The 13,186-nt window shown below is 44.9% G+C and overlaps 1 pseudogene; it reads left to right on the top strand.

The window, feature by feature from the left end:
* The first annotated feature begins 9,287 nt into the window (after window positions 1-9,287).
* Window positions 9,288-10,600, top strand: LOC149261805 (protein JINGUBANG pseudogene; annotated as a pseudogene).
* Window positions 10,601-13,186: the final 2,586 nt, after the last annotated feature.

Raw genomic sequence — 13,186 nt, forward strand, 5'->3', positions numbered from 1 at the left:
TGCACCTTCACCTCTTGTGCGTCCACCTTCTAGTTATGCCCCTTTCTCACATGAGCGAAGATGCTTTGATGGTTGAGCGATGGTGGAATGAGCTCCACGCATCACCAATATATAGGTGTGGCAGGGCGAGGTCTTGATTGCCCGGTCGACCTGCCCACGCCCACAAATCCATCGCAAATGCTCTAACTTTCATGTCAGCCTCCTTCCAAACGTGTTCATCCTCCGTTGGCTTCACATGTTTGTTGGTCGGCTCGTGGGTTGAGCCAACCACTCCCCACGCCTATAAACACAATGCTCACCCTCCTCTTATGCGCATAACACTCCATCGCTTGAGTCTGAGCTCGCACATCAACCTTCCAACCGCGCGCACTCTCCATCTGGTCATGGTCGCACATCGGCGGAACTACAGGTTCTTACATCTTCCTCCACCTAAAGTCATTGTTGTCCTCAACAACATACCATCCTAGCAGCCATCCACCAAGATCAACATCAATGTCTGTCTCATCCTCGGTCCATTATGTCAACTCCTCCACATACTGCAAACATCCCTGCAACATATGTAGAACTTCCATCTCCATCATGTGTCGTCCTCATATTGTGAATTGTCCTCATCGTCTACCTGATGTCAACATCTCTCTGGTACACTGCTAGCTCTCATAACTTGAACTAGCCAGGTGATCAGTCCAACTGTCACGCTCAAATCATAAGAATGTCCCTCCTTATGCCTTCATCAGTCCATCTCAGATTCTGCCACTTCCCGGACTCACCAAGAATTCTCACCCATGCTCAGGTCCATAGAAACTCCATCCCATCTACAACATGTCATGATGCTTGATGCCAAGCCATCCCTGCACCATTTGTCATACCTGCTCAACCTGTTTTAAGGACTCACTACCATGAGCAGCTAACAATGAGCCCCATCTTCTTATCATCTAAGAAGATGTGGAGGGAGTAGAGCCTGAAGGCTCACCCTCACTAATCATCTCAATCCATCTGTCAGGATCTTCTATCTCCATCCTCTATAGATAAGTGACCCGATCCTCCTCCCTAGACATTCGGCCTCACATATGCCTCATCATAATCATCATCATTCTCAACCACTTCTAGTCTTCTTGATAAATCCAAGATACTATCTGAAAGTGCCCTGATGACTAATAACTGCGGTAAGCTTTGCTTCAACCATAAACAACCACTTACTCATGTCTTCCATCCGCTTTTCATCCTCCATTTGCATTACTACCAACTTACAATCGTGCCTTGTCACTCCAATGGTTGGAACACCAATGGGTACTTCTCCCCTTCCATCGTAAATGTACAACTTCTTCAAATGTGGAACAATCATAGCATCGAATTGTTTCATGAATTCTATTCCTAGCACAGCTTCATAGTCATCTATCCGCACTATAGTGAAGTTGAACTTCCCGGTCCACTCACCTAGTGTTGTGTCCACTTTTTCAGCTACACCAAGAACATTATCAAGAGGAGAATTGACTGTCTTCATCTGTGCCTTCATCGGTACAAATTTCAGCCCAATTCTTCTCGCAGGATCTTCACCCATGAAGTTGTGAGAAGCTCCACTATACACCATAGTGAGTATATCAGCGCCTCCAACCTTCATCTGAACATACTCCAACCTGTTCCTCTCAGGATCCCTCCGAGAGATCACCTCTGTAGCAGTAGCAGCACTAAGTATCTACATCATCCCCACAAAAGCTTCTTCATTCTTCACATTAGATTGTGCAACCGCAGCCACTTTCGGTCTAGAAGTACAGTTCTTCACTGTATGTGGTTCAACACATATCCAACACTTCAAGGCTTTCGTTGTCTTCGACTTATCATTCGATTTCGAAGCAACACCCTTTTTCTTCTCTTTCGGCTTATCGAACTTCTTCTTCCTATCATTAGAAGTCTCATCTTAATGTTCCACCAACCTGTCAATAGCAGCAAAAGCTTCCTCAAGTGTTCTAATCCTCTGCCTCTTCACTTCATTGTTTGCCCAAGGCTTCAACTCGATAATGAAATTGAACACCTTGTCCCTCTCCGCCATGTCAGGAAGTTCCAGAACTGCACTTGCAAACTCCCGTTGATATGTGTGAAGGTTCCCTGTCTGCTTTATGAACTTAATTTTCATCCTTGCTTCCCACGTTTCATCTTGAGGACTGAAATGGGTCTGCAAATATTTCTTCATCTCATCCAACGAAGTAATGTCACTAGCACTGCCATTGGCAATCTGATCCATCCTCCTTCGCCACCACATCTTAGCATCCTTTGTCAAGAACTGAGCAGCTACCTTGACCTTCGTCTCAACATCAGATAGACACAATCGTTCCAAGTATTGCTCCATGTCCCATAGAAAGTTGCCAAGAGTCTTTGCACTCTTTGTACCATCGTAAGATTTTGGTTCCTTGACTTTCACATGAGGCACTCCTCCACCTGAGTTATGCCTCACGGCCTTCTTCAATACTGCGATCTCATCTCTGGCTTCGTCAAGAGATTTTCGCAAGCCCACGATCTCTGCAAGACCTTGGTCTCTTGCCTCTTCAACCTCCTTGACCCTTGCTTCAAGGTGTGTACACATAAGATTAGTGTATTCATGTTGAGTCCAGAGTTCATCGAGCTCTTCCCTCATCTTCGAATTGGCCCCTTGCTCCCTATCGAACAAGTCCATCTTCTTAGTCCAGAAAGCTTCCAAGTCCTCCATCTTCTCCAACACTTTCTCCATGAATGCCATAGTAGCATCCTTCGCACTGCGACTAGACCCAACCTGAGATTCAGCTGCCATTGCTAACAGCTTCCTTCTTCTTTGAGATCTAGTTTCGACCATCCAACAGCTTCACCAAGATACCTGCATCCTGAACCAGCCCTTGTTCCACTTGTATGTGAAACAGCTTCCTTCACCTGCAAGTACCTGCTTCCACTGTCACCAACTGTCAAGCTTCTTCAACCCTGAATCAGCTTCATTCACCAGCTCCAACCGAGCTCTGATACCACCTGTCACGATAGTGCAGTGGGATCAACACTTCATCATCAACCCGAACATGAGCTCTGATACCACCTATCACGCCCCCAAGTCTGCGGTAGTCTTTCAACCACTCTTAGCGAGGTGCAGCACCACCGAACACTTTCTTTTCACCAATACTTATGTTCGTGAACTACACCTAACCACTTACTCCTACTTAGTTTGTGTTTCACAACCAAGTATTATTATGTTATCCTTTATACCAATGAACACACATACACATTCATTATCATAAACGATTATAAATAAATAACAGTATAAAGGGAGGGGCAACTCCTTGAACAATGAGTCTGCCCGATAATATATTATACAATCTTTTATAACAGTTACAAAGCTTTACAAGTATACTTGGAAACCCCAAGTTTCATACTTAGCCAAATTCACAATCTTCAGCAAACTAGGTTGCCCAGCTCATCAGCGCCTCTGCACGGTCACCGCACGACTCACCAACCCTTCGTTCACCTTGTCGCACGATCGTGTTTTTTGCCCAACTTGGACGTGCCTCCAAGTCGCCACACACGGGCGCCTCCACCCGAGACACACCTTTGTCCACAAACTCAACACTTCACCAAGTCACCGTGCACACTTGCACGATGGGCGCGCGCTCACCCAAGTCACCCAAGAACCCGTGCCAAATCGTCGCACAAACCGGGCGCCACACCCATGCACGCCTCACTCTAACCGGTGGGCGACCCTGCCCAGGCCCTTCACCCAAAACCAAGAACAACACTTAACTTTGTGCGGCCTTGCCCAAGAATGGGCGCATCCTCCAAATCTGCGCCTTCACCTCTTGTGCGTCCACCTTTTAGTTCTGTGCCTTTCTCACATGAGCAAAGATGCTTTGATGGTTGAGCGATGGTGGAATGAGCTCCACGCATCACCAATATATAGGTGTGGCGGGGCGAGGTCTTGGCTGCCCAGTGGACCTGCCCATGCCCACATTTCCATCACAAATGCTCTAACTTTCATGTCGGCCTCCTTCCAAACGTGTTCATCTTACGTCGGCTTCACATGTTTGTTGGTCGGCCCGTGGGTTGAGCCAACCACTCCCCACGCCTATAAACACAATGCTCTCCCTCCTCTTATGCGCATAACACTCCATCGCATGAGCCTGAGCTCGCACATCAACCTTCCGACCGCACGCTCTCTCCATCCGGTCGCAGTCGCAGATTGGCGGAACTGCAGGTTCTTACATCCTCCTCCACCTAAAGTCGTTGTTGTCCTCGACAACATACCATCCTGGTAGCCATCCACCAAGATCAACATCAATGCCTGTCTCATCCTTGGTCCATGATGTCAACTCCTCCACATACTGCAAACATCCTTGCAACATATGTAGAACTTCCATCTCCATCATGTGTCGTCCTCATCCTGTGAATTGTCCTCCTCGTCTGCCTGATGTCAACATCTCTCTGGTACACTGCTAGCCCTCATGACTTGAACTAGTCGGGTGATCAGTCCAACTGTCACGCTCAAATCATAAGAATGTCCCTCCTTATGCCTTCATCAGTCCATCTCGGATTCTGCCACTTCCCAGACTCGCCAATAATTCTCACCCATGCTCAGGGCCATGGAAACTCCATCCCATCTGCAACATGTCATGATGCTTGATGCCAAGCCATCCCTGCACCATTTGTCATACCTGCTCAACCTATTTTAAGGACTCACTGCCATGAGCAGCTAACAATGAGCCCCATCTTCTTGTCATCTAAGAAGATGTGGAGGGAGTAGAGCCTGAAGGCTCACCCTCACTAATCATCTCAATCCATCTGTCAGGATCTTCTATCTCCATCCTCTATAGATAAGTGACCCGATCCTCCTCCCGGACATTCGGCCTCACATATGCCTCATCATCATCATCATCATTCTCAACCACTTCTAGTCTTCTTGATAAATCCAAGATACTATATGAAAGTGTCCTGATGACCAATGACTACTCGGTAAGCTTTGCCTCAACCATAGAAAACAACTTACTCATGTCTTCCATCCGCTTTTCATCCTCCATTTGCATTACTGCCAACTTACAATTAGGCCTCGTCACTCCAATGGTTGGAACACCAATGGGTACTTCTCCCCTTCCATCGTAAATGTATAGCTTCTTCAAATGTGGAACAATCATAGCATCGAATTGTTTCATGAATTCCATTCCTAGCACAGCTTCATAGTCATCTATCCACACTATAGTGAAGTCGATCTTCCGTGTCCACTCACCTAGTGTTGTGTCCACTTTTTTAGCTACACCAAGAACATTATCACGAGGAGAATTGACTGTCTTCATTTGTGCCTTCACTAGTACAAATTTCAGCCCAATTCTTCTCGCAGTATCTTCACCCATGAAGTTGTGAGAAGCTCCACTATCCACCATAGTGTGTATATCAGCAACTCCAACCTTCATCTGAACATACTCCAACATGTTCCTCTCAGGATCCCTCCAAGAGATCACCTCTGTAGCAGCAGCAACACTAAGTATCTGCATCATCCCCACAAAAGCTTCTTCATTCTTCGCATTAGATTGTGCAATCGCAGCCACTTTCAGTCTAGAAGGACAGTTCTTCACCTTATGGGGTTCAGCAAATATCCAACACTTCAAGGCTTTCTTCGTCTTCAACTTATCATCCAATTTCGAAGCATCATCCTTCTTCTTTTCTTTCGGCTTATCGGACTTCTTCTTCCTATCATTAGAAGTCTCATCATAATGCTCCACCAACCTGTCCACAGCAGCAAAAGCTTCCTCAAGTGTTCTAATCCTCTGCCTCTTCACTTCATTGCGTGCCCAAGGCTTCAACCCAATAATGAAATTGAACACCTTGTCCCTCTCTGCCATGTCAGGAAGTTCCAGAACTGCACTTGCAAACTCCCGCTGATATGTCTGAAGGTTCCCTGTCTGCTTTATGAACTTAATTTTCATCCTTGCTTCCCATGTTTCATCCTGAGGACTGAAATGGGTCTGCAAAGCTTTCTTCATCTCATCCCACGAAGTAATGTCACCAGCACTGCCATTGGCAATCTGATCCATCCTCCTTCGCCACCACATCTTAGCATCCTTTGTCAAGAACTGAGCAACTACCTTGACCTTCGTCTCATCATCAGATAGACCCAATCGTTCCAAGTATTGCTCCATGTCCCATAGAAAGTTGCCAAGAGTCTTTGCACTCTTTTACCATCGTAAGATTCTGGTTCCTTGACTTTCACATGAGGCACTCCTCCACCTGAGTTATGCCTCACGACCTTCTTCAATACCGCGATCTCATATCTGGCTTCGTCAAGAGATTTTCGCAAGCCCACGATCTCTGCAAGACCTTGGTCTCTTGCCCCTTCAACCTCCTTGACCCTTGCTTCAAGTTGTGTACACATAAGATCAGTGTACTCGTGTTGAGTCCGGAGTTCATCGAGCTCTTCCTTAATCTTCGAATTGGCCCCTTGCTCCCTATCGAACAAGTCCATCTTCTTAGTCCATAAAGCTTCCAAGTCCTCTATCTTCTCCAACACTTTCTCCATGAATGCCATAGTAGAATTCTTCGCACTGTGACTAGACCCAACCTGAGATTCAGCTGCCATTGCTAACAACTTCCTTCTTCTTTACGATCTAGTTTCGACCATCCAACAGCTTCAGCAAGATGCCTGCAACCTGAACCGTCCCTTGTTCCACTTGTATGTGAAACAACTTCCTTCACCTGCAAGTACCTACTTCCACTATCACCAATTGTCAAGCTTCTTCAACCCTAAATCAGCTTCAATCACTGGCTCCAACCGAGCTCTGATACCACCTGTCACGATAGTGCAGTGGGATCAACGCTTCATCATCAACCCGAACACGAGCTCTGATACCACCTGGCACACCCCCAAGCCGGTGGTAGTCTTTCAACCGCTCTTAGCAAGGTGCGGCACCATCGAACACTTTCTTTTTACCAATACTTATGTTTGTGGACTACGCCTAACCACTTACTCCTACTTAGTTTGTGTTTTTCAACCAAGTATTATTATGTTATCCTTTATATCAATGAACACCCATACACATTCATTATCATCAGCAATTATAAATGAAGAACAAAATTGCAGAGTATAAAGGGAGGGGCAACTCCTTGAACAATGAGTTTGCCCGATAATATATTATACAATCTTATACAACAGTTACAAACCTTTACAAGTATACTTGGAAACCCCAAGTTTCATACTTAGCCAAATTCACAATCTTCGGCAAACTCGGTTGCCCAGCTCGTTGGTGCCTCCTTATGGTCGCCGCACAACTCACCAACCCTTCGTTCACCTCGTCGCACGATCGTGTTGTTTGCCCAACTTGGGCGCGCCTCCAAGTCGCCACACACGGGCGCCTCCACCCGAGACACACCTTTGTCCACAAACTCAACACTTCAGCAAGTCACCGTGCACACTTGCATGACGGGCGGGTGCTCACCCAAGTCACCCAAGAACCCGTGCCAAGTCGTAGCACAAACCGGGCGCCACACCCGTGCACGCCTCACTCCAACTGGTGGGCGACCCTGCCCACGCCCTTCACCCAAAACCAAGAACGACACTTAACTCTGTGCGGCCTTGCCCAAGAATGGGTGCATCCTCCAATTCTACGCCTTCACCTCTTGTGCGTCCACCTTCTAGTTTTGTGCCTTTCTCACATGAGCGAAGATGCTTTGATGGTTGAGCGATGGTGGAATGAGCTCCACGCATCACCAATATATAGGTGTGGTAGGGCGAGGTCTTGGATGCCCAGCCGACCTGCCCACGCCCACATTTCCATCGCAAATGCTCTAACTTTCATGTCGGCCTCCTTCCAAACGCGTTCATCCTCCGTCGGCTTCACATGTTTGTTGGTCGGCCCGTGGGTTGAGCCAACCACTCCCCACGCCTATAAACACAACGCTCGCCCTCCTCTTATGCGCATAACACTCCATCCCATGAGTCTGAGCTCGCACATCAACCTTCCAACCGCGCGCGCTCTCCATCTGGTCGCGGTCGCACATCGGCGGAACCGCAGGTTCTTACAACCTCGCCCGAGTTCTCTGCACGAGTTTCTCACCCGACTTTTCTACACGAGTTTTTCGCCCGAGTTTCTGCCTGTCGTGCGGGCTCATCTGCACAACTCAGAACTCCTTGATTGAACTTGTGTTGATCGAATGATAATCGATGCCTTTGCCTTCACAAACGCACCACCAATATATACTAGCGGGTGGCGAGTTATGTCATCCGGCCAACTTACGCCCAATGCCCAAGCCGACCCGTTCACAATGTGTTGTCTCGCTCAAGAGTAGAGTCGGCCCGCCCAACTCGTGGGACCACCTCCTCAACTCGCCCAACACCTTATAAACTCATCCTTCGCTTGTTCACTTCGCATTTTTCACATGCTCCTCGCACACACTCGTAGACACTTCGCATGGTGAAGGTGACCCGGACCGCAGGTCCTTACAATCATGGTCGAAATCTTTGATCCCCACAACCATGTCAAACGGATACGAGAGGTTGGTTTCTGGTTCTTAATACACAGAACTATTTTTCTGTACCTGTCTCACGAAATGTTTTGAATTAATATGTTCTTCTATGATTTGTCACGCAATGTATACACGAACTATTTTTCTGTAACTGTCTCACGAAATGTTTTGAATTAATATGTTCCTCGATGACTGTGTCACGCAATGCATATTCAACCGTACGGGAGATAGAGAGAAGATTGAATTTTATCCCTGTGCAAATTCCGAGAAGGAAGAATAAACTTTATATGGCGTTTAGGATACACAACTATTTTTCTGTAACTGTCCCGCGAAATGTTTCAATTAATATGTTCTTCTATGATGGTGTCGCAATGTATATTCAATAGTAGGGTAGATAGAGAGAAGATTGAACTTTGGACATGCGCAAATTCCGAGAAGGAAGAATAAACTTTATATGGCGTGTAATAATCCTAATAGAGTTGAAAGATTTTTCGGCGATTTTGATAGGCACAGTGCTTTTGGTCGCCAATCGGCTTTGCATTTACAAACGTGTCAGATGCTTTTGAATTCGCTTTTCGTGGTAGGTCATACAGAAACGAATTTCTAAAGTTTTAATTTATTCCCTCAAACTTTCGAACTGGGCCTGGATGCCAACAATGGCTCTCCTGGCATAGAGATACCGAATCGATGTGTCTGTTATATCAATTTGTGTCCTGTATATATTTATTTTAATGAATCCGTCTGTTTTCTTTATTCTGTTGATCTTACTGCACTCATCTGTAACCACTGTAGATTTTGATAGAATATGCATGATTATAAATTTGTGTTGATGTCAACAGATTTATGAAATTACCGTTCAAACACTTACCAGTCGATCCACTCATGCTTTTCCGGGAATGGAAGGAAATATCGTTCTCAACAAAAATATATACAGATGTATAGCAACCTTATCTGACCCTGTGGCTTCTGTAACCTCTCTCGCAGTAGCGGATGGGCTTTTATATACCGGTTCAGATAATGGAATGCTAGGTCAATTTTGCAACCTTCCCAGTTTAACGCAATACACTAGTTTTTTCTCTGGAAGTGGTAACTCTGTCAAATGTGTGCTGGCGACCCCAGACAAGCTTTATAGCGCCCACCAAGACGGGAAGATTCGTATATGGCGCCGTTCAAATGCAAATGCAGATTATCCTAAACTGTTAGCGACTTTGCCTTCACTCAGAGATCGTCTCCAAAGTTCTCTTCAGTCGGACAACTATGTTCAAGTTAGAAGGCATCACAAGCGCCTGTGGATCAAGCATTTCGACGCTGTGTCATCTCTAGCTCTAGATCCCAATCATGGGCTCCTGTATTCTGCATCGTGGGATAACACAGTGAAGGTTTGGAGATTGTCTGATCTCAAATGCATAGAATCGCTCAATGCCCACCACGATGCGGTGAATGCGATAGTTTTGGATTCGGACAGTTTGGTCTTCACTGGATCTGCAGACGGCACAGTGAAATTATGGAAGAGGATAATGGCGGTTCCCGAAGGAGCAGCGAAGAAACAGGTCACAAGATCACAAAGGCATGACCTAATTACAACGCTGACGCTTCGCCATCGCTCGTCAGTGAATTCTATAGTAGTGAGTAGGGATGGATGCTCGGTCTACGTGGGACATTCTGATGGCATCATAAGGTATTGGGTGAAGGGAAATTCTAATGAGTTTCCCCTCGAGATGTTGTACGTCGGGCGTCTTGAGGGCCACATGCTTGCTGTTCTGTGTATGGCTGTGTGCGGAGAGACGATGATTTGCAGCGGATCCGCAGATAGAACGATCAGAGTGTGGAGAAAGGAGGGACTAGGTGTGCATGAACATCGTTGCAAGGCGGTGATCGAAGGTCACAGAGGACCTGTGAAGTCTATTGTAACGGCATCGAGCGTTGATTATCTGAACGAGAATGGGTACATTATTTACAGCGGAGATCTAAATAAGACCTTGAAAGCCTGGTCAATTCATACATCATAAGAGCCCCCTCGGTGCAGATAGATTTGTTAAAATAGATATTTAATTTTTGCATGGAGATTTATTTGAAATTAGAGAGTTACTTAATAAGTCAAGTTGATTAGTGAGGGTGCATGTCAAGGTTGTTTTAGACCGTAGCTAGTTGTAAAAGATTAAATACTTTTTAAATACTTTTAACCAGGTTTATTGTAATAATTAAATTTTTTAAAATAATAATAAAATTGCGTGTAAATTTTGTATTTTCGCTCCTCTACTTTTCCAACACTATTATATTACTATTTGACATGGTCATCTACGAGCTTTCTTACATAGAGTATGTGGCTTTTGTTTCAAATCTTCTAATTTATCTTTTGGGTTATGGGTTTGTGCAGTGGGTGTTTATGTATGGATTTGGACTGTAAAAGTTTATATATGGGTTTACTTACAGTTCATAGTGGTGTTGCCCATTTCTACCATAGAAAAAATTTATAATGTTATTGTAAAGGCGTAATCGTATTGTCAAATTCGTCTAAACACTTAGTCGTGTGCCTAATATTGTCAATTCCTCTAAATACTTAATGGGGTACAATCGTCTAAGTACTTTAGTGTAATACCCGTCCAACGTAATTACCTATTTCTTTAAATACCACCAAAAGATTTATATTTTTTTGCACTAATAATATAATTAGAGTACAATATAGTGATGTGTGGTTTGACTGTAAGTTTATTTGGGTGAAGCTTAGGAGACCGTAGTTCAAATCTTATTGAGTATCCTGGCCTGTTGTGGTGGATACTGGAGAATCAGATTCCCCACCCCAGCCTTGGCAGCAAGCGAGTCTAGCTTTGCTAAAACCATAAGATCTTAGTATACCAACTTGCAAGTAATTGGATGTACTCTTAGTATTATAGTGACAGCTAAGAAGATTGATCTGCGTATACCATAAATTAAAACTGACAATTACCTATTCACCATATAATTAAAAAAAATATATAATAATTAAAAAAAATATATAATCAAATTACCCCTAAAATATTCAGGGCGCAAATAAACGATAATGGCTGAGCGTCTCACCGTTCTGATTTTATTTTATTTTTGAACAACTCTTCCGCAGCAATTTTACAGGATACATAACTTATTTATGATAATTTTGATTTCTCTCCATCGTGGCATTGCTGGGTCATAAGCCGCCGCTAAATGTATCAAGCAGGGTTCAATTTTTTTTTGGATTACTTTGAAACTGTCGTCTGCATCAAAGTTTTATTAGGAGTCAGTTGATAAGTGGAACCCAGTCTTGTTCGCAATAATGGTAGTGAGTGGAATTCAAAACTCTCTCGCAAGTCCAAGTTAAAGCTGGTCGGTTCCATTTCGATAATTTTGCATTTCATCCATTCTTGCCATTTTTTTGTCTGTATGGTGACTCCTGAATCACTGACGATGAATTGTGTAGTTTTCTCGACGTGAAGATCAGGCGGCGGCTTTTCTTCCTGTCACCGACTTCCCACAGCTACGGTCTTAGTGGATATGTTGATAGGCGAGCCATGGAAACGGATTAGAAATTTGAACAACGAATGATTTTTCCCGACTAGTTCTGTGTGTCTCTCTTTGGATCTCGGTGTTGGAAGAAACAAGTAGCACCCATGCAGTGTGAAATTTTGTATTACACTGGGTGGATTGTTGGAGTAGAGGCGGAATACTTGGAACAAATACTTTAAATCTAAAAAAAATTTCGCTTTGAAATTGTCAACAGAAACTAATTTTTTTGGACTAGTCTACCAGGCGAAGGAATTGCCTCGGTAATTTCCGCCGGCCGGGAAAACTTCCGACTTCGGCCATCAGCAAATGTAATGTCAAAATTCTGTGTCAGCTCGGCCGTATGGCAGGATCGGAGATTCATCTCAGATTCGATGTGGTGTTAGTTTCCATCCGCGGGCTGCTCTTTAATGGAGTCGCGGGCGGGTAGGTGAAAGCAAAAACCATTACCGAATTCTCCATTCGAATTTGCGATAACTATTCCCGCCCATGTTTCGAAACGAATTCTCCATTCTCCATACGAATTTGCAGGTTGAGCTCACTGAACAGAATTTTGACATTGAGATTACCGGTGGCCCAAACCGATCTCCATTCTCCCTACTTATTGAACTCCTGGACATTGAAGAGCCTTTGTGGCCCGCCGGCCTGTAATGAACAAGTGAGTTGTCTTTTCCCCTCTCAACCCATACTAGCATCACATTGCCCTGTTCTTTTCTGTGCGAAAATTCCGCTTCCTTCTCTCTCTGTTTTGTGTTGTGCTTATATTCGAGGTTATGTTTTGTTTTGATTTTGGTTTGTTTTCGCTGGTTTTTTTCAGTCCTATAAGGTTGGCCAAGAATTGTTTCCTTTGAATGGTGCGCAGTACTTTGATGCAGCTTCGTCCATAGATGGAGAACGGGTCATGCAGGTTGGTACCTAATCCGACTAGAAATCACAAGGGCTGCGTCTGGCACTTACAATATCGCTGCTGGTTTGATTTTCCTATACTTTTGCGTAGAATCGCCATGTCTCTCCGGGGCGAATGGTATCCAAGGCTGCTGCTTTGATTTTCCTTTACTTTTGCATAAAATCGCCATGTCTCTCCCGGGCGGATCGGATCCAAGGCTGCTGCTTTGATTTTCCTTTACTTTTGCATAGAATGGCCAGGTCTGTCCCGGGGGCATCCATCCATGGCGGAAACAGGGAAATATGGTGAAGTGATTTAACCCTA

Source organism: Pinus tabuliformis, chromosome 6, assembly GCF_031772625.1.
Source record: "Pinus tabuliformis cultivar Carrire ecotype Pingquan chromosome 6, CPIR1, whole genome shotgun sequence".
Lineage (NCBI taxonomy): Eukaryota > Viridiplantae > Streptophyta > Pinopsida > Pinales > Pinaceae > Pinus > Pinus tabuliformis.